The sequence below is a fragment of the Schistocerca americana genome, chromosome 4 (assembly GCF_021461395.2).
Source record: "Schistocerca americana isolate TAMUIC-IGC-003095 chromosome 4, iqSchAmer2.1, whole genome shotgun sequence".
In the NCBI taxonomy this organism is placed as follows: domain Eukaryota; kingdom Metazoa; phylum Arthropoda; class Insecta; order Orthoptera; family Acrididae; genus Schistocerca; species Schistocerca americana.
Window position 1 is genome coordinate 681295896 of NC_060122.1, and position 20858 is coordinate 681316753.

Below are 20858 nucleotides of genomic sequence, written 5' to 3' on the forward strand. Positions count from 1 at the left end.
TTGCTCACCTACAGGAGCGCCAGCCATATATGGGCTTGTGTTTTAGAAACGATTAACACCCGTGTTAAATTGTGCTCAGAATTTATGACGTGTGATATCTTGTGATAAATGTTGTGTGATTGTGGGCAGTTGTGCTAAATGACATTGCCGTCATTCCGCCCTTGCCGGTTCTTTAAGAGTCTTACGCCGGGCTTACGAACTATTGCAGCTTATTTAATGGTTTAGACTCCTAAAGGCGGTTCTCTGACGACTTCAGTTTACTGGCCTTAAGTTTTTAAAGCTGCAGCGTTTCTCATCGGGTCACTTAACACTGTGTTGATTTTCTCGAAGAATATTAACGGTAGTTTTAAGGCAAGCTGTTTGCCGGTAATCAGTTTAATTACACGGCACCCTTTTTACGGTGATGTTTTTTTGGGGTAATAAAAGCTCATCTTTTCTGAAGGCAAGAGGCTCGCCGCTATCAAAATTAATTGTACAACACCTATTTTCGTGCACTCGGTACTTTTACTCCTGTCATTAATGTTCTCATACAATGCAATGGCAAAGCGCCGGTGATTAACAAATGTAATGGTCATAATTTTATATAAAATTGCCGGAAACAGCGATCTTATTGTGACAAAATTATTTAAAAGCAGTCTCGATCGCAGCTGATGTTAACTTCTGACCGGTTTCAGCCTTTTAATTACGCGTCATCATCAGAGTTTGCACCATCTGGATGACAGGCGCCATCGCCGTCACCCAGATGGTGCAAACTCTGACGATGGCCCGTAATTAAAAGCGTGAAACCGATCAGAAGTTAACACCGGCTACGATTAAAACTCCTTTTAAATAATTTTAAATGTAACTGTGCTGTAGTTTACACTGTGCAATAAAGGACCTTGGTAACTAAAGTTGTTGGTTAAAAGGCAGGGTTGCAGCGACAGTATCGATGTACGAGGTGTGGCTAGAAAAAAACCGGACTAGTACTGGTGAAACAATAAAACGAATGCAATAAGGCTGAAAGTCACGTGGCCTGTCACGTGACTCTCGCTCCGCCTACTGCTCGAGTTTCATCTGCCTCCTGCACTCAGTCTGCCCGTGGCGTCTGTTTTAAGTAGTTGACGTTTTGTCTGTGCGTCGGAAAATGTTGAGTGTACAGAAAGAACAGCGTGTTAACATCAAATTTTGTTTTAAACTAGGAAAATCTGCAAGTGAAACGTTTGTAATGTTACAACAAGTGTACGGCGATGATTGTTTATCGCGAACACAAGTGTTTGAGTGGTTTAAACGATTTAAAGATGGCCGCGAAGACACCAGGGATGACACTCGCACTGACAGACCATTGTCAACAAAAACTGACGCAAACATTGAAAAAATCGGTAAAATTGTGCGACAAGATCGCCGTTTAACAATCAGAGCAGTGTCTGAGTTAACAGGAGTTGACAAGGAAAGTGTTAGGCAGATTCTTCATGAAAGTTTCAACATGAACAAAGTGTGTTCAAAAATGGTTCCAAAGTGTCTCACAATTGAACAGAAGGAACGCCGAAGAATGATTTGTTCTGACATCCTGGAAAACATTGAAAGTGATCCCACCTTCTTACAAAATGTTATTACTTGCGATGAATCGTGGTTTTTTACTTACGATCCCGAAACTAAACGCCAATCGATGCATTGGAAAACTCCTGGTTCTCCACGACAAAAAAAAAAAGCACGAATGTCAAAATCGAAATTCAAGGCAATAATGATTGTTTTTCTTTGACATCAAAGGGATTGTGCACATTGATTGGGTACCAGAGGGACAAACAGTGAATCAGCATTACTACATTAGCGTCCTGGCTACCCTACGTGAGCGAGTACGGAGAAAACGGAACGATTTGTGGAGAAAAGAGTCATGGATCCTTCACCAAGACAATGCCCCAGCTCACAGTGCGTTGTCAGTGAAGACGTTTTTGGCAAAACACAACATTCCCATCTTAGATCATCCACCCTACTCACCTGATTTGGCCCCCTGTGACTTTTTTCTTTTCCCTAAAGTCAAGTCAGCTTTGAAAGGAACTAGATTTGAGACTGTTGAAGCAGTAAAAGAAAAAGCGACGGAAGTAATGTATGGACTTACCGAAAATTATCTGCAGCATTGCTATGAACAGTGGAAAATTCGTATGGAGCGGTGTAGAGACCGAGGAGGAGAGTACATTGAAGGAGATTACATGAAATTGTAAATAAATGTTTTTTCCAGCATCAGTCCGGTTTTTTTCTAGCCGCACCTCGTATTCTAGCGTCGTCATCATCCTTGAAATTGATTGGTGTTTCTCTGTTTTTCGAAAGTGTATTTTCTTCTTGTTACGCGGCCGTTCCGCAGGCGACGGCCTGTTTGTACAGTTTGGCACCTACTGGAGGCGTAACGTGGGCCACATGGGCCTCGATACTACGGACCTGTTGTTGGGCTGGCGTATATTTGATGTTATTGTATTTTTTTAGAAAAAATTTTTAATGGGTTCACCTTCGTTGTTCACGAGATATTAATTGGTTTGCCCACGGTGCTCTTTGTAATAATACTTGTGATTTTTAGGTTTTAAACGTGAAACTCAAACTTTGGATGTTAAAAATAGTACAGTTGTGTAAATGTTTAACTAAACAATTTTGGCATCGGTCCCATTAAGTCACTGATGGTTACGGGGTTGCTTTATCAAAAAGCTCCTGCAATTCTGAACATCAAAAACCCCATTAATATTTCCGAACATAAACTCAATACCTGATCTAACTTCATTTAAAAACATTTTATCTTTGAGCTTCAAATAACAATGCAAGTGCGTCAAATTACCTTGAGCAAAAGGTTCCTCAGATACACAATACTCCAGAATAGACCAAACAGATAAAATAGTGTCCACAAATCTTCATAAATGGTTCAAATGGCTCTAAGCACTATAGGACTTAACATTTGAGGTAGCAGCAGCGCCGTTCCGGACTTAAGCGCCTAGAACCGCTCGGCCACAACGGTCGGCCAATTAATTAATCTATGCGTGTTTTTATACCAGGATGTAAAACTGTAAAGCTGATTATGCCGAGATATGTGCTGCTTCACCTTTACACGGTCAAGAGTATTTACTGCTAGCGCGTACGCAAGAATTACTGTGGGAAATATATATGGCTACTATTTGCTTCTATGTACTCAGTGGTTTCCATTCCCGGATACACATGCCCTGTTATGCCATTTCAGAAATGTAGTCTCCTATAAGCGGTCCCCTTTTTTACACCAGTTTGGTGGGAATGTTTCGGTCTGCCTGTTTGATCCTTTTAAAGACGTCGGACATCTAGGTTAGCCAGTTTCTTGAGGGGCCACTTTACTCCCAAGGCACATGCGTCGGCAATTACAATCTCAACCATGTCGCATAACACACATGCGTGATATACTCCGTTCACACTAATACAAAACAACCCATCCCAAAGTTATCAAACTGATTTAAGTAAGAAATTAGCTAACACACTTGCACGGAAAACTCGGTTTTATTCGATCCTTGATTGCAAATCACTAACACTGCTTCTAACCGCACAGGCACCACGCTTATATGTATTTATAATTCACAATAAAATGAGTAAGCCATCCCATACTTTCCTCTCTGTGGTCGCCTAATTTAAACGTTTCGTAATTAACAGATTACTATTTTAACATAATTTCCGCTGCCGCGCTCTCATACATATTCGCGTCCTGCTCACGTGGTGGTTCCGGGTATGGCTAGGGTGCGACTGACTCACTGCCTCCCGAATCCCGCCGACCCTACACTCTAACCTTCGCTAATTGTGGGGCATCCCAGTCAGCGACACCTCTTTGTCGTAGCAAAGATGCGCGCTGTGCCGTGACCAAGAAGCGTTAGGGGTGGATTCGATCCGTCGAATGCCGGATCGGCATCTGTACCCTTACAACTTCGATCGACTATTGGATGTCACGGACGGAGAAGCCGAGACATTCCAGAGTGCATTTCAAATGACAGCATTTACACACTCGACAACGGAACGCCACCGGACGAATCGTGACTGAAGCCCACTGTCGAGGTCTCTCGGGAAGAAGGTGCTGACTTTGACGTTGGTGCGGTGGCAGCGGTGTCACTTGCTGGTAGGGATGTCAGCCCACTCTCGTCGCGCTCACATATATTTTTCCTGCTCGCTATGTCTTCGTGACACATTGCGCACATCGCACGTGAGCTTGCTTCTTTTTCTTATGAGCGTTCTTCCACAAAATATGCCACCTATCTGAAAGCGAAAAAAAATTTAGGCTTCACAATCCCTGAACGAAGGAAAAATCTACACTGCGCATAAATATAGTCATTTAAACGTGAAACAATTTTCATTAAAAATACGATTTTAATTGTGAGAAGTTAGCTCCACTGAAAGAGAAAAATACAATTTTCCTCTGGTGCTCAGCATTTAGAACGAAAACATGACCCCGAGAATGAAATAAAAAGGTGCATTGTGTGACCTACCAAATACTGTTGAATGTGGTTTTATGTACATGTTTTCTCGAGAAAATTAATGCTGTTTTGAATTTTTGTACGACATATTTCCTATTCGTTCACTTCTAACAAGGGAACCTCCCCATCGCACCCCCCCCCCCCCCCCCCCCCCCAGATTTGGCACAGTGGATAGGCCTTGAAAATCTGAACACAGATCAATCGACAAAACAGGAAGAAGTTGTGTGGAACTATGAAAAAATAAGCAAAATATACAAACTGAGTAGTCCATGTGCAAGATATGCAACGTCAAGGATAATGTCAGCTAAGGAGCGCCGTGGTCCCGTGGTTAGCGTGAGCAGCTGCGGAACGAGAGGTCCTTGGTTCAAGTCTTCCCTCGAGTGAAAAGTTTATTTTCGCAAAGTTATGATCTGTCCGTTCGTTCATTTACGTCTCTGTTCACTGTAATAAGTTTAGTGTCTGTGTTTTGCGACCACACCGCAAAACCGTGCGATCATTAGTCGAAAGGACGTGCCTCTCCAATGGGATCCGAAAACATTTGATCGCAAGGTCATAGGTCAACCGATTCCTCCACAGGAAAACACGTCTTTTATATTCTATACGACACTGGTGACGGCATGTGCGTCACATGACAGGAATTTGTTGTCGACCCACCTAACTTGTACACTTGGCGAATGGGTAAAAAGATTCTTCTACCTTCCCCGATTTAGGTTTTCATGTGGATGTGATAATCACTCCCAAAAAGTGATGAAAACATAAGAGTTTGTCACATAAACTGCAACAAATGGATGCAACAGTTTCACAATCGCACAGTTTTCCCTGTGCTCTGTCAAAACATGTTTTTAACGTTTTCAAATTTTTCCGTGTGTAGACAGTCAAATCCTTCATATGTCCAAGCAAATCTGAACATGTCTTGGAATTCTGGAGAGCGAAGTTGATTATGTGTGAGTTCCTGAACTTTGATAATTGTCTGAAAATAAAAAATTTTCACTCGAGCGAAGACTTGAACCAAAGACCTTTACTTCCGCAGTTGCTCACGCTAACCACGGGACCACGGCGCTCCTGAGCTCAAACTATCCTGGATGTTGCCTATTTTCCCCATGGATTATTTAATTTGTATATTTTGCTTATGTTTTTCATAGTTCCACACAACTTCTTCCTGTTTTCTCGATTTATCTGTGTTTAGTTTTTCAAGCCCTATCCACTGTGCCAACTTATAACTAAATCTGAGGGGGGTGCGATGGGAAGGTTCCCTTGTAATCTGTTTGTGAAACTTACGGTACGGCCTCTTGCAAGAATATAAATATTAACTTTTGCTTAATAAACTCGTTCCTAGATCCTGAACGCTGATTTACGTTCCGATCTTTTGTATCATTGGCGGTATCTCACAAACTTGCATCCACCGTTCAGTATAGTGCTAAGCGATGTGACATTATGTTGACGTTCCGGCTAGTATGACAGAGGTATTCTCTTCCATTCTGGGACGTTCCGTTAACGTCCAGGGTGATTAAGTAGTCAGTCTGTAGGTAGTCAAATATCGGCGTATCTAGCGCACTCCGTCTTGCAAACTAGCGCAGAAGGATCATACTCTTACATGGTCAGAGTCTCCTGGATAGCAGCGAGAACCAATGCCCTGTGCCGACAAGGAACAGCTCAATGTCAAAATCTCAGCCACTGCTCACGATGTCTATAGTAGTTGTCCTGGAGTGCCCGTATTACTGATATTGCTGCCGCCGGCTAGAGTTGGCTCTGAGCACTATGGGACTTAACATCTGAGGTCATCAGTCCCCTAGACTTAGAACTACTTAAACCTAACTAACCGAAGGACATCACACACATCCATGCCCGAGGCAGGATTCGAACCTGCGACCGTAGCGGTCGCGCGGATCCAGACTGAAGCGCCTAGAACCGCCGACTCGGCCAGAGTGGCTGAGAGGTTCCAGGCGCTACAGTGTGGGCATGGAAGTGTGTGTGATGTCCTTAGGTTAGTTGTGGTTAATCAGTTCTAAGTTCTACGGGAGTGATGACCTCAGAAGTCCCATAGTGCTCAGAGCCATTTGAATTATTCCTGCCCCGTTTGACGGGGCTTCGCCGAGGCCGATAAACCATAACCTCTACTACATATCTACTCTGTCTACTCTGACAGGGTACACTCGTACCCCTCACACGTGATATTGTGTAGTACATGTACATATTATGCGGAGGAGCTCCGGCGTGGTCCCGACTAGGATACCTGAAATTGTGCACTTCGCGGAGCACAGGAAAATAGCATGCTATCACTACAACATTAGTCAGAATGGAAATCATTCGACTCTTACATATACTTGAATGGGACAATTTGCAGGAAATACCTTTTTTTCAGATTTGTAGGGATACGAAATGGAATTATGATATAGGCTCAGTCGTAGGTCAACCAGCTGGCGGACTTCGTTCAGGGAAAATTCTACAAAAGATAGTGCTCATAAATGACTTGTAGGTGCCAACTTTCCAACATAGGAAATTGGTCGAGAGTGTGGGATTCTGTCAAATAGGAATTTGATCTCACAAACGACTATCCTAGTGCAGAATGGCTCTGAGCACTATGGGACTTAACATCTATGGTCATCAGTCCCCTAGAACTTAGAACTACTTAAACCTAACTAACCTAAGGACATCACACAACACCCAGCCATCACGAGGCAGGGAAAATCCCTGACCCCGCCGGGAATCGAACCCGGGAACCCGGGCGTGGGAAGCGAGAACGCTACCGCACGACCACGAGATGCGGGCTAGTGCAGAATCTCCCTGTGAATATTGGTATAAGGAAGCAGATATGAAAGAATGTCTGAATTCTCGTACAAAGAAATACGTGCCAAAACGACTTTGTGGGCGTGAATGTTGGACGATTACAAAACAACAGATCAGAGGAACAACGAGTACAGAACATCATTTGCAGGAGTGATATGATGCTCACTACGGCACGCGACAACAAGCAAATACATAAGAAAGAGGGGACAAAAACATAAGAATAAATGGAATTCGCCGTATGATTGAACGGAACAAGAATACCGAGGACTTCCTTTTTCACGAGCAAAAACAAAGGAGGAAAACTGGTTGAGACAAGATTTATCACACGAAATAAACAAGAAATAGTTCTTCATAAACTGTCGTTATTATAACGACGACGATGGTGACTATGATGATGATGATGAAGATGATGATGACGCTAGTACGCAGTCGCGGATAGTAGCTTCCGCTGCTTTTGCTGAGGAGAGCTTACATATATATTAATGGTTTGCTTGTCATCAGTTTCATTCCAGAGCCCCTATCGTTTCCTTAGTTTACCCTTGTATATAAGTCACATGTGAAAAAATACGACATAATTTATGCATGCATGAGCGTTATAGGTTTATACAAAATAAAAATACATAAATACTACAAAAGATCAAAATAACGCTCGCCTGAGGCAACAGAATTACGAACTGATCACACCAGGCATTGTCGCCAGCGAGGAAGTTCATGAAACCTGAAGAATACTCATAGGTTTTTAAAAAAATCGCGTGGGTATCAAAGAATTCAACGGGCTGTCAGAATTGCTCAGTCAAAAGTGACAGAATTTAATAATCACATTGAACAATTACGAAAGAAATCAACCCACAACATTGTTGGATATCAAGTCTTGCATTTCCAGTAGATCTGACGACTGGGCAAAAAAAGGACAAACATCTGGTAATCAGGCAAGAATTTGTTCAGACACGTTTCGTTCCGGACCATTCTTTACATAAGGAAAACAACGTTGTCGGCTTATGCTGTATATTGGGTCTGTAATTATTCATTGTTAAACCATAATATATGTATGTTTCCAACATTAATTAAAAGCGTTGTATGACCCTTGTTAATTATTCAAAGTAATGTTTAATGAATAATCACTGCAGGCGGCGAGAGCGATGGGAAAACTGTGCATAGCGACCACGATTTTGCAGCGTGAAAATTGTTTACAAGCAATAAAACAAAATTGAACACGTCCGTCTAAAATTATGTACACTAAATAATGTATGAAGGTCTAATACAAAACGAGAAAACGTGCTAACGTGCAATGCACAATCACTGACATTTTCAGTAACTCAGAAACAGACTGTAAATAATTGATTTATAAACCATATTATGTATGATCCACAAGCACTGCAATCAGGAAATTCGTAAAATAAAATGCCGTCTTCTTTCTCTTCTCGCCTCAAAGCTATTTCCTGCTGTGTTGATTATTTAGCAAGTTAAGAGCGAGTCCGGACGGCTTGATCGTTGCACGTGGATGCCATGGAGGATTTTTTTTACCCACAAATGAAAATCTTCACACTGTTTATCAAGTCCAACCTTGTGCTGCGACTCTGATGACCTCGAAGTTGTAGTGACGTTCAGAACCGTAGATTTACTTCCTACTGTGTTATCCAAAAGGATGTGAGCAATAAAGAATGATGAAACGTGCCCTGTTTTAATACATAATATAATGTGTGTAAATTTCAGCGAGTTACCATGTTTGCACAATATTTATAAAAATCACCTAAAGTTTTGATGCAAATTTACAACCGTTTTTGAGTTTCACAATTATTATTTTGAGTAATATCTCTAGTTTTTCTTCTGTTTTCCTCGTATTTCACTGTCACAAATGTTTCTTTTCACTTTTCGCTGCATATATTGTAATACGTCTGGCTTGGCAGCCATCATATTCAGGTACAAGAAGCTCTTCTTAGAGCAGTTGAGAAGGCAGAAGTGGCAAGATGACGTAATGTGGTGTCAGGTACCGATGACAGATGGCTTGTTAGGTATGGGCATCGTGAGAAAGAACGCCCAAATTGAAGTCCTTCTCCGCGATTGGCTGCTGCATTCGGATGTTGCGGGCCAAAATGGTGATCTTCTATTATTAATATTTGAAGAATTAAACGTTGTATTTACTTGAAATGGTTCAAATGGCTCTGGGCACTATGGGACTTAACTTCTGAGGTCATCAGTCCCCTAGAACTTAGAACTTCTTATACCTAACTAACCTAAGGACATCACACACATCCATGCCCGAGGCAGGATTCGAACCTGCGACCGTAGCGGTCGCGCGGTTCCAGACTGCAGCGCCTAGAACCGCTCGGCCACTCCGGCCGGCATTTACTTGAATATCAAATTACAGCCTCTCTCAATAGCGTGCTAAAACTCCATTATTTCACATGTATTAATAGCCAAGAGAATAATAAACATCTGCGAAACGGAAAGGCAGACGAAACGGATTCACGACCGAAATGCTGTTTTCTGCGCAGGGGACAACAGCTATAGAAAACTGCAGACTGGTGAGCATTTATTAGAATGTATGCATTCCACTTAGGGCGGTGGAAGCGATTGGCACCTCGCGTGTGCTGCAGTCTTAGTACAAATGAGATCAGTGACACGTCATCTGTGGTAACACAAAGGAGGTATGAAGGAGAAAAATATTTTTGAGGGAAGGGATTTATCATACGCACGTATATCTCTCCCTCTCACTCTCTCTTTTTCGAGTTGCCGTACATGGCACCCCTCGTGTGCGTAATCTTTTAGGTCGAAGTGCTTGGAAATTATGAGGTTAGATTTTATTAGCAAGAACTGTGAACTGTAACCGACCAACGAACTGTGTGAGGACTGTGATACGTGTGAACTGTAAATGACCAGAGGACTGCGTAAGAAAGGACTGCATAATAACTTTGATTAGTGGACTTCAAACAGTTTTTAACTGGTTTAAAGTTTAGTTGAAATATACTGGGTGAGTCACTAACTATTGCCACAAAGAGCTAAAAGGTTTTTGGACCAAATGCTGCATGGGAGAACGGGGGCCATAATACGACACTGTTTTTTTGTTGCTAGGTGGGATCGCGTCAGAGATATGAAGGTCAATTTTGTTTTTTTAAAATGGAATGCTATAGTTTGGTACTTATTTTCTGAGAGCGGCTATCGTTACGAATCCAGTGATGTGTATCAGTAAGGTCTTTGAAGGCCAACAAAGGTGGCATGAACGTCTATTTACAGAAAGTGTTCGAAGTGATGACCATTGGTATCAATGCAATGCTGCAATCTTATTATCATGGATTGAGTGGTATTCCTTATCACATCGGCACTTATCGAAGCATATGCTCTGACAATTCCCTTTCGCATATCTTCAGGTGTAGTTGGAACGTCTTTATAAACAATGTCTTTTACGAATCCCCACAAGGAAATATCCAGAGACGTCATGTCTGGCGAACGAGCCGGCCAAGACACATTACCTCCACGTCCAATCCAACGATATGGGAATTGTCTCTTCAACTCATTTCCAGCCATCAGCGAAAAATGAGCCGGACACCAACCGTCTTGATACCACATTCTGTTCCTTGTTTCTAAAGGCATTTCTTCCAATAACAGACCTAACGTTTCTTGCAAGAATGTGGTGTACTTCCTACCATCAAGATTTCCTTCGACGATATAGGGGCCTATAATTCTGTCCTCCTGAATCCCACACTATACATTCACCGACCACGGTTTTTGGTGTGCAACTTGAAGCAGCCAACAAGGGTTTTCAGTTGTCCAATAATGCATGTAATGCAATTCAACATTTCCATGGTTCGTGAATTTAGCCTCGCCAGTAAATAAAATCAAATTAATAAATGTGTCATCACTCTGAATCTGAAGTTGAGCCCATCGGCAGAATTCAATGTGACGCTTTCAATCCGTACCAGTTAATTCTTGGTGGAGACTGATATAGTAAGGATGATATTTATGGCGATGCAGAACACGAACAAAACTACTCTGGCTCATGCCGGATTCCCTTGCGATTTGACGCGAACTAACACAAGGATCTCGAACCACAGTAGCAAGAGTGCCAATTTCCGTTTCCTCGTTAGTAACTTTCCTCTACCGGATAGGTTTCCGATATGTTAAAGATCTAGTTGTTGTCAATTCACCATACACATATTTAAATGTACGACGTGTAGGGTGATTACGTTGAGGATATATTTCAGCGTGTAAGTCTCTACGGCTCTTAGCACTATGAGACTTAACTTCTGAAGTCATCAGTCCCCTAGAACTTAGAACTACTTAAACCTAACTAACCTAAGGACATCACACACATCCATGCCCGAGGCAGGATTCGAACCTGCGACCGTAGAGGTCGCGCGGTTCCAAACTGTAGCGCCCAGAACCGCTCTGTAAGTCTCTAGCTCTCACTGAAATTCGTTGGCATTTTTCGTAGATGAGAAGCATATCGACTTGTTCTTCGAAGGAATACATCATTCACATTCGCTTGATTCAACGATACTGGTCTTAACGTTCCTATCAGTGTTGTACTGCGAAACCGTCGAATGGCGTTTACATGTCAGTGGCACGTCAGATGGATACGCTGTATTCGACGAATATTTACTATTTGCACGATATACGAGAGAGCATTGTGAGAGCATGTGCTTCGATAAGTGCCGAAGTGACAAGGAATACCATTCAATCCTTGATAAGAAGATTGCAGCACTGTATTGATATCAATGGTCGTCACTTCGAACACCTTCTGTCAGTGGTCGTCCATGCTACCTTTTTGAACCTCGTTGACCTTCAGAGACCTTACTGTCACACATCACTGGATTTGTCTCTATAGCCGCTATCAGAAAAGAAGTACCAAACTAAAGCATCCAATTAAAAAAAAAAAAAAATCAAAGTTGACCTTAAAATCTCTGACGCGACCCCACCTAGCAACAAAAGACCAACGTCATATTATGGCCCCCGTTGTCCCACGCAACATTTGGCCCTCAGACGTTTCAGCTACTATCATACTTTCGGAGTCATTCTAGGTGGCAATAACTAGCGATCACTCTATATAATAACTGATGCCACAAAATCAAATTTTCAGTTACAATGAAAGTAGTTCACATGTTCAAATGTGTGTGAATTTCTAAGGGACTTAACATGAAAGTAGTATCGGTGTTCAAAAATGGTTCAAATGGCTCTGAGCACTATGGGACTTAACAGCTGTGGTCATCAGTCCCCTAGAACTTAGAACTACTTAAACCTAACTAACCTAAGGACATCACACACATCCATGCCGGAGGCAGGATTCGAACCTGCGACCGTAGCAGTCGCGCCGTTCCGGACTGCGCGCCTAGAACCGCGAGACCACCGCGGCCGGCTAGTATCGGTGTACAGCAGAAGTGGAATGTGCGAAACTGCAATGAGAATAAAAGTTAACGCTGTGTGCGCGGGCCAAGAGGTTACGTCATTAGTCATCACCTAAAGACTCTCCAGGCTACGAGGGGGCGCAACTTGCAGAGCAGCGTGAGACAGCCACTGGCAACAGGGGCGGCGCCAGAAGGCAGAGGCCGGCGCAGTTAACACCACACGGCGCTTTTGGAGTGTCAGCTTCAGTACGAGACGACAGCGGAGCTGCAGCCGACGGCGCAGCCCACAGCTACGAGACTCAGGGGCAGTGCGTCGAGGAAGAAGAATAGCGTAAGTCAGGGTTTCCCTACCTTTTCAGCTGGTGGACCCCTTCTTCAGTCGAAAATCCATGGCGGACCCCTAGTCTGTTCCCAATGACGTCCCCCCCCCCCCTCCCCCCGAAGTATCATATCATATCAATAGTCTTTGGTTTAGAGATGAATGAAAACAAAAATCGACTTATGAAATAGGTAGTGCACTGACAAAGCAAGTTTAACATTTAATGAGGCCAGCGAGTACTGTGGTTGGTCGACAAAGCTCGCTCCGTGCATGCGTAAGTTTCAGCACATCTCCCGCTGTGAGCCGGCGCACAAACGACCCCCGTACTGTTGCGAAACAGTCGATCAGAGAAGCCGCGTTCTCCGGCACTAAACTGTGTACGCGTTCTTCCTTAGGAACCGCAAAGGCTGTTTGGGAATACGACATGAAGTAAAAGTACACATTTTTTTCACACGAAAAAAAAAACAGTGATGAATTTGATTTTCACATTTTTATTCAATAATCTTACTCATTATTTTACACTATTTGGAGAAGGGTGGCCGCGGGCCCCCTAGAAAGAGCCGGCGGACACCTAAGGGGTCCGCGGACCACACGTTGGGAAGCCCTGGCGTAAGTGTCTAAGATTTGTAATTGGAACATTTTAGTAAAATGTGTGCGTTACGTACATTAAGTCACGGTACAGCATTAGCTGACACTTTACCAACTCAGGATAACGATCAGGATAAAATGTCAATAGTAAAACTAATTTTAGAAGAACAAAAAGAGGGGTCAAGAAAAACACAAAATAAAATAGAGAAAGAATTAAATAAGGTACAAAAAGAACTAAAAGAGGAATCAAGGAAACACACAATAAAATAGAGGAAATAGATAAGGGATTAAAAGAGGTCAATGTAGGAATAGCTCAGTTTAATGCTAAGTTTAATGCTTTGCAACAAAAGGTCACAAATCTTGAAGCTAAAACTGAGGGAGAATTCTTCCGGGTTGTACGGTCGTGGTCCATGGACCTCTTCTGCCCCTGACGTTTCGTCCAAGGCTACGTTGGACATCTTCGGAAGTGCTCCTGGTTGTGCTGAGTGTTTCTGACTGACGAGTCGGACGTCGAAGAGCGACCCTAAAAAAGTACCGTGGAAAGTGGGCGTGGTCTGGATTCCACGTGATAGCAGAGATAAACCTTGTCAAATATAAAATATAACTATCGAACATAGTACGTCAAAGACAAAAACTTCTCGTCGATTCTGTGGCGCCACTGTCTATATATCGCTGAGTTTGATGGCTTCTTCTTTTCTGTTAAAATTATCCCCTTGTTTATATATTTCGATGATATGTCTAAATAGCCGTGGATAATAGTTCGTCATAGTACATAAAACTCCAGTTTCCGATAATTTCACTACGTGATCACCTGACTGGAGAGCATGTTCCGCCACGGCTGGCGTGTCTGTTTTCCCTAGTCGTCAAAGGCTTATATGTTTCTTCAACCGTGTATTCACACTCCTCTTTGTAGTTCCAATGTAGACCTTACCACATGTACACCGGATCTTGTATACACTACTTGTAGACAGGGGTCACGTCCTCCCAATCCCCGAATGTGGAGTACCAGTTTTTATTCATATACTGAATAGATAACCATCAATTCCGTGGGATATAATAAACTTTTGTATCAGCTATAAAATTTAGTTCTTATGGCATGAAATGGGAACTGACGAAGTCCTTATATCAGAAATGGCAATTTTGGAGCTCCCTCCTGGAAAAATTTCTGCGGACGCTGATGGTCTCCCATACAGCTGGTACAGTGGTTACGAAAGTAGTACTTCGGGTAACAAAATTGGGCGAAAATTTATGCACTTTAGTTCAAGGTGTGGATACAGATGATTTACTTACATATCGATGGTAGGCAATGAAAACCTCGTAACTCCATCTGTCTGTGAAAAGTCGTAATGCCAGTACCAGATATGAAAGTGCACAGATTTATCCAGTCTGTCAAGAACTAGACTTCTAATATACAGTTAGACATGTAGCAACTTTCTGTATTACTTTACATTATTTTTTAAGAAACCGTATTTGCTTCACCTGCAAAGTTTAACAAACTGGAATTACGAGGTTTTCACTGCCTACCATCGATATGTAGGAGGACACTACTAGATAATCGCATTTTCTGATTCCATGAATTTTAATTTCATTGGTCACTATTAAGAATGTCATACTCTTGTTCAGTGAACTTTTCAGCAGTGTCACCTATAATGTACACTGGCTCCTTAATGTCGTTAGGACATTGTCTCCAGCTAGAATCCTGAGAATGCCATGGAGAGGCGAGAAGAACGGGCTAAGGAAGGACCTCGAATTTCTGCCTACCCCCATTCCTCCTTACCTCTCCTATCAATGATGACAAATTTGACATAAGAAATGGCAACTGTGTTTTGTTCGGATGATAATAAATGGAAGAAAGACTTGTTTAGTTTGCCTAATCCGTCATTGCAAGACTGATTGCCTTTAATCTGGCCACATGAATAAATGCAAGCGGCAGCAGATGTACGTCAATACGAAGATGCGCTCATGCTTATGCTGCATAAGCAAACAGCACGGTCAACAGCGTGGCCGTTCGCATGCGTCACACGTCAAGATATGGAACTAACAGTTCAAGAGCAGTTTGATTATATGAAACTTTAGGTATGGTGCACACTGTGGTGTTATCCACAAATGCGAAAATGTTTATTTCACAGTGCACAGTGGAGTTATTGCAAATAATCAGCACACAAATGAGAAGTGTGCAATACGAAGCATATCAGGCAACTTATTAAGACAATCATGCACACAAAAGTGATTCATAACAAAAAATAAAAATTCCAGTGACGTTCACAATCAACATAAATCAATCAATAAAATATCTTGGGCAATATGCAAAGCGAATGCCATCTTTTCAGTAAATGGCAAGACTATCTGTGACCGAGTAAACAAAGAATCACTGAAATTTCAAATTGACACAGGTTCGTCAGTTTCTTTACTTTACAGGCAGGCAAGAAATTAGAACTGCCGAAATTAACTGATTTTTAGAGGTTGCACTTTAGCAGTAGCGACAAACAAAATCCAGCCCAAGGTCTCTTCCTAACTGATGTTGCATGCACGCCATTTACAAACAGACCACATTTAAAGTTGTCAGTTCATCGAAAGCAACAAATTTTTCTGGCCTTGTTATGTTAAATATGCTCGGCTCCACTATTCATTAAGATGCGAAAAAATTCACACCGATGTTCCGATAAATATTCTGCAAAAACTCTCGTAAAATATAGTAATATTTTTCTCAGAACCATCAAGTAGTATTAACTACTACAAGCAACACATCACATTGAAGCCAAACCCCGTGACAAAATTGTGCAAAACACGCAATATACCCTTTCCGTTAAAGGTTAACTCAAAACAGGAACTTACTGACTAAAGAGAAAGGCATTATCGAATCCATTACCAATAGGCAATGGGTAACTCCAGTCGTGGTAGTATGTAGTATGTAGTAATATCGAATGGCAAATTACACATCTGTTTGGATTTGCCGACACAAGAGATTATCATTTCGCACTGCCAGAGTACGGAGTTTGTTTCAGTGATACTTAGAACGTTTACTTAGTAAAACTACTAACGCTGTGAACTACGTGGATGACATTCTCAGGTAAACTCCAGTACAACCGTTACATAATTTGGAATCATTACTTCAAATTTTACAAGCAGCGAATTAAAAATGTAATGAACAAACGTGCATATTCTTCCATCGTAAAGTGCGATACTTAAAGAGACACCTAACGAGGTGGCGCAGTGGTTAGCACACTGGACTCGCATTCGGGAGGACGATGGTTCGTTCCCGCGTCCGGCCATCCTGATTTAGGTTTTCCGTGATTTCCCTAAATCGCTCTAGGCAAATGCCGGGATAGTTCCTTTGAAAGGGCACGGCCGACTTCCTTCCCTTATCCGATGAGACCGATGACCTCTCAGTTTGGTCTCTTCAATCAAACAACTCAACCCAACTTAGGAGACAGCATGTCAGAACACGGCATCGGGTTGACACTGCAACATACTGAAAAAACAAAAAACTTCCGCCTTCCAATGACTCCAAGCAATTATGTGCTGTACCAGAGCAAATTAATTATTAGAGGAAGCTCATTCGATATGTGGCATCCATAAGGGACCCGCTTCACATACTGTTAAGGAAAGGCACAAAGTGTATTTGAAGCAGTGAGTGCCAACTAGCATTTCACAAATTAAAACAAAGTTTACTGATCCTAGATGTCTCATGACATAAGACCCAAATCAGATGTTAAGAACTGCACACACGTTTCCAAATATGGAATCGGCGCCATGTTGTCACATGCTCAACAGGTTTCGCGCTCGAATCCGAAACACAAAGTTGCTCAGAAGAACTACCGATTGAGTAGGGAGCTCTTGCAATGATCTTCACTGTTTAGAAGTCTCATAAATACATTTACAGGTGACGATTCACCTCAAATTACAGACTGCAAGCCTTTGGTGGCTATTTGGACTAAATAATACTGTTTCTTCTCGGACAGCTCAACAACTGCAGCGTTGGGCTGTGCTTGTATCAAACTATGACAACGAAATAATTTTCAGGTGCACAGCTCGACACGCAAATGCAGATTTGCTATCACTACTGCCGGCAGCACAGGATAAAAAATTTTAGTTTTTCTCCTGACGTATGCTTTGAATTAGATTTAATACGTCAAGACACTAGAAAATTTTCTATTGCATTCCAATTTAATTGGAAAGCTTGTACCAAGTGAACCGTTGCGAGATCGATTGGTTGCGCCACGACCTCTAGCAGAACATCTTTGCCTTAAGAGGGCGTGGTTTCCGCGGAGGTCGGAGGCGCGGAGGGGGGGGGGGGGGGAGTGACAGTGAGACCGGGGAGATGAAACAGTTCGCTTGTGGTGAGGCGGCCGAGCTGGAACCTGGCGGCAAGGCGATTAATGTGCCAGCAGCTTATGGCTAGTGTAAGTTCGGCAGTTAACTGTCACCGGTTCTGAGCATAGCAGCAATACAGGAAGACGCACTCAAGGGATTCCTGGATTGCGGACCATTATTATCTCGTTGGCAGCCGCCTACAAACCTTTTGATACGTGTGGCGAGTGCCGGAGCGAAGGAGGATGTTGTGTGCTTTAGCGACCTACCAGATTTGGGGGCGTGAGGCAGACCGCCCCCTGCGTTCAAGTTGGGTGTCTACTTCACGCTGCCCCTCCTGGTTCATTGTGTGGATGTATCTGGTGAGCATCCGACGTGGTTTATCGGATGCGGGTGAGCCGACGATCGGCAGTAACCATAGTCATAATTGCCATTTGCTGTACCAGCACTGTGACTGTTTAGCTCGATAGGTTTCTGGTCGTTTGCTCGAGGTTCACGTCCGGTTCCATATCACACTTCTGGTTACTGATCCCGCTTCGGACTCCAGGCAAAGAAGTTGCGAGCGCACTTCTATATAACTACTAAATTTATTTCTTCAATCTGAGTATTATTTACCTCTTGGTTGGCTGCTGTAATGTGGCGGCACGCATTTATATACCAAGTGGGTTCATTTCATGTGCCGCCCCTTCATATACTGTTCCTGGTGCGCACAATTTCATTTATTATCTCGTTGGGTGTTTATACTACCATGTTTGACTGTTTTTTTTATTATTGTTTTTAAGAGTGGGAACTCTTCATCCTAATTATTAAGTCTCTCTTAGTGAAGACTTTATTTTGCGTTTGTTACTACTATGTTGCAAGTGGCTGTAATTTCATTCAAAAGGATATGTTCAGTCTGTTGTTAGTCAGGGCTACGTTAGCCAACCAAACGCGTTGGGGTTCAGTTCTCCGGTCCGCGTGGCGGTTGCTTTCCCATCGCCCATGCGGCATTAGTACAATTTGTGGTTAACAATTGAACTTCCTGCTCGGTAACTGTATATGAAATCGTGTTTAGATGTAGGCCGCCTTAAAAGTTTCATAGATTTGACTTCGTTAACTCACTGAAAAATTATTTACTTATTTTTCTTGTTGCCGTAATTATTGACTGTCGTGAGGCGGCGTTCGGTCTACGGCAGACGCCTGGCCCAATTCCTGTACTAAATTCTGTATTCGTCTGTTTATTAGATCACCATCTGTGTTTCTTCTGGTGAGATTTGGTTAAAATCTGCCTGGCTGATAGAACAGGAGCAATGTCCGAAAACGGAGCCAAATCCGCCCTCGACTGAACAACCAGCCGGTGCAGGTGGTCCTGCACCACTTAATTTTTCCGAGGCCACTACGTCTTGCCAAGACAGGGTTGTATAACACGTATATGTATTTATTTGTGTCTCAATGACTGCCCTCCTTTTAGTCCTTTTAGCTTTTTTATTTCTAGCTCCTGTAAATTGTTGAAGCGTTAACCTGCTAGTTTGCCAACTGAGCAATTACTAGATTTGGTTGTATTCATGTCGGATCTCTAACCGGAACATACCGTCATCTGGACACACTATTTCAGCGCTCCATCTGGCCGCCATCTTCAGTTGAGTAGGCCGTCGCGCTATCGGCCTACGGCAGGGCCGGCCAGAAATTCTGCACATGTGCAACTTCCGGGTCACAGCGTGCACGCCGCAGCCGTCAACGTTCCTGTAGTGCATGTTTCTACGCACAGATGTCGCTTTATCCACTTGCTGGGATACTCTGTACCGGCGCATTCTAGTGCTCGTTCCACAGCTTGCTAGCCAACCATGGGAAGGTATTTCGCGTATTAAACATTTAAAATACTGTCACAGTCTACTCATTGAGACGTCTACTTTTATGTTAACAGTTTAACCCCCAGTTAACAACCGTGGTTTTTTTAAAGGCAGCTTGACTGACGGCACGTAAATACGCGTAATGTTTTTGATCTAGTACTTAAGAAAGAGAGCACTTACCGACTTCCAACGAACCTTATTCATGATTTCAAAATGGTTCAAATGGCTCTGAGCACTATGGGACTCAACTGCTGAGGTCATTAGTCCCCTAGAACTTAGAACTAGTTAAACCGAACTAACCTAAGGACATCACAAACATCCATGCCCGAGGCAGGATTCGAACCTGCGACAGTAGCGGTCTTGCGGTTCCAGACTGCAGCGCCTTTAACCGCACGGCCACTTCGGCCGGCTATTCATGATTTCAAATAACATTAAACTAATGCAAGGTTTCCTATAACTAATTCTCGGTGCCCTCAGTTACACCCACATAATTTGTGTCTCATTGACCTCTGAACAGAATAACCGCAGACCTCTCGATGATCACCTGTTATTTCAATACCATTATTGCTATATCTTTCATCAGTTACGTCTGAAATCTGCATAATAACCGACAATTAGATGAATGTTATGTTTTATCGACTTCAGCTGAGCGTAGTCCTTCACACATTAAAAAAAAAATCCCTAAATGTAAGTATACATTGGAACAATCGATTTAATGACAAACTTTCCTGATAATAATGTAACATGGAGCAGAATGAGGCAATAATGCACAGTTAGTAAACAATAATTTTTAATTGTGAAAGGAACAAATCCAAACACGTTTATCACTGGTCATGAGAATTGATAATCGAGTTGATGTGTCTTATCCATTTTCTTAAGGACATTTAATTTTACTTGCCGTTCTTCACTGTTGAGTACACTACATTAGTCTTTGTGATATTTATTGTAGTGTCTTTCAATTGAAAACTTACGCTGGCCGCCTATTATTTGGCGGCACAGCAAACATTGTGAGTTTTCACCAAGGGATACCAAAAAGAATTGCAGTTCCCAGTCATTTTTAAACGACTGAGAACATAGATCTCCTGTCCTTTGCTTTTTCACAGTACCTGGCATTTCTCAGTACTTCTCTGTTAAGGTCACGGTTACCAGGGGTAAACGAGACTGGGTATGTTGTGCTCTTGCTTGCACCACATAAACAGGGAAGTCGAGCCGCCGCCGTTCATTTAGGACACATGTC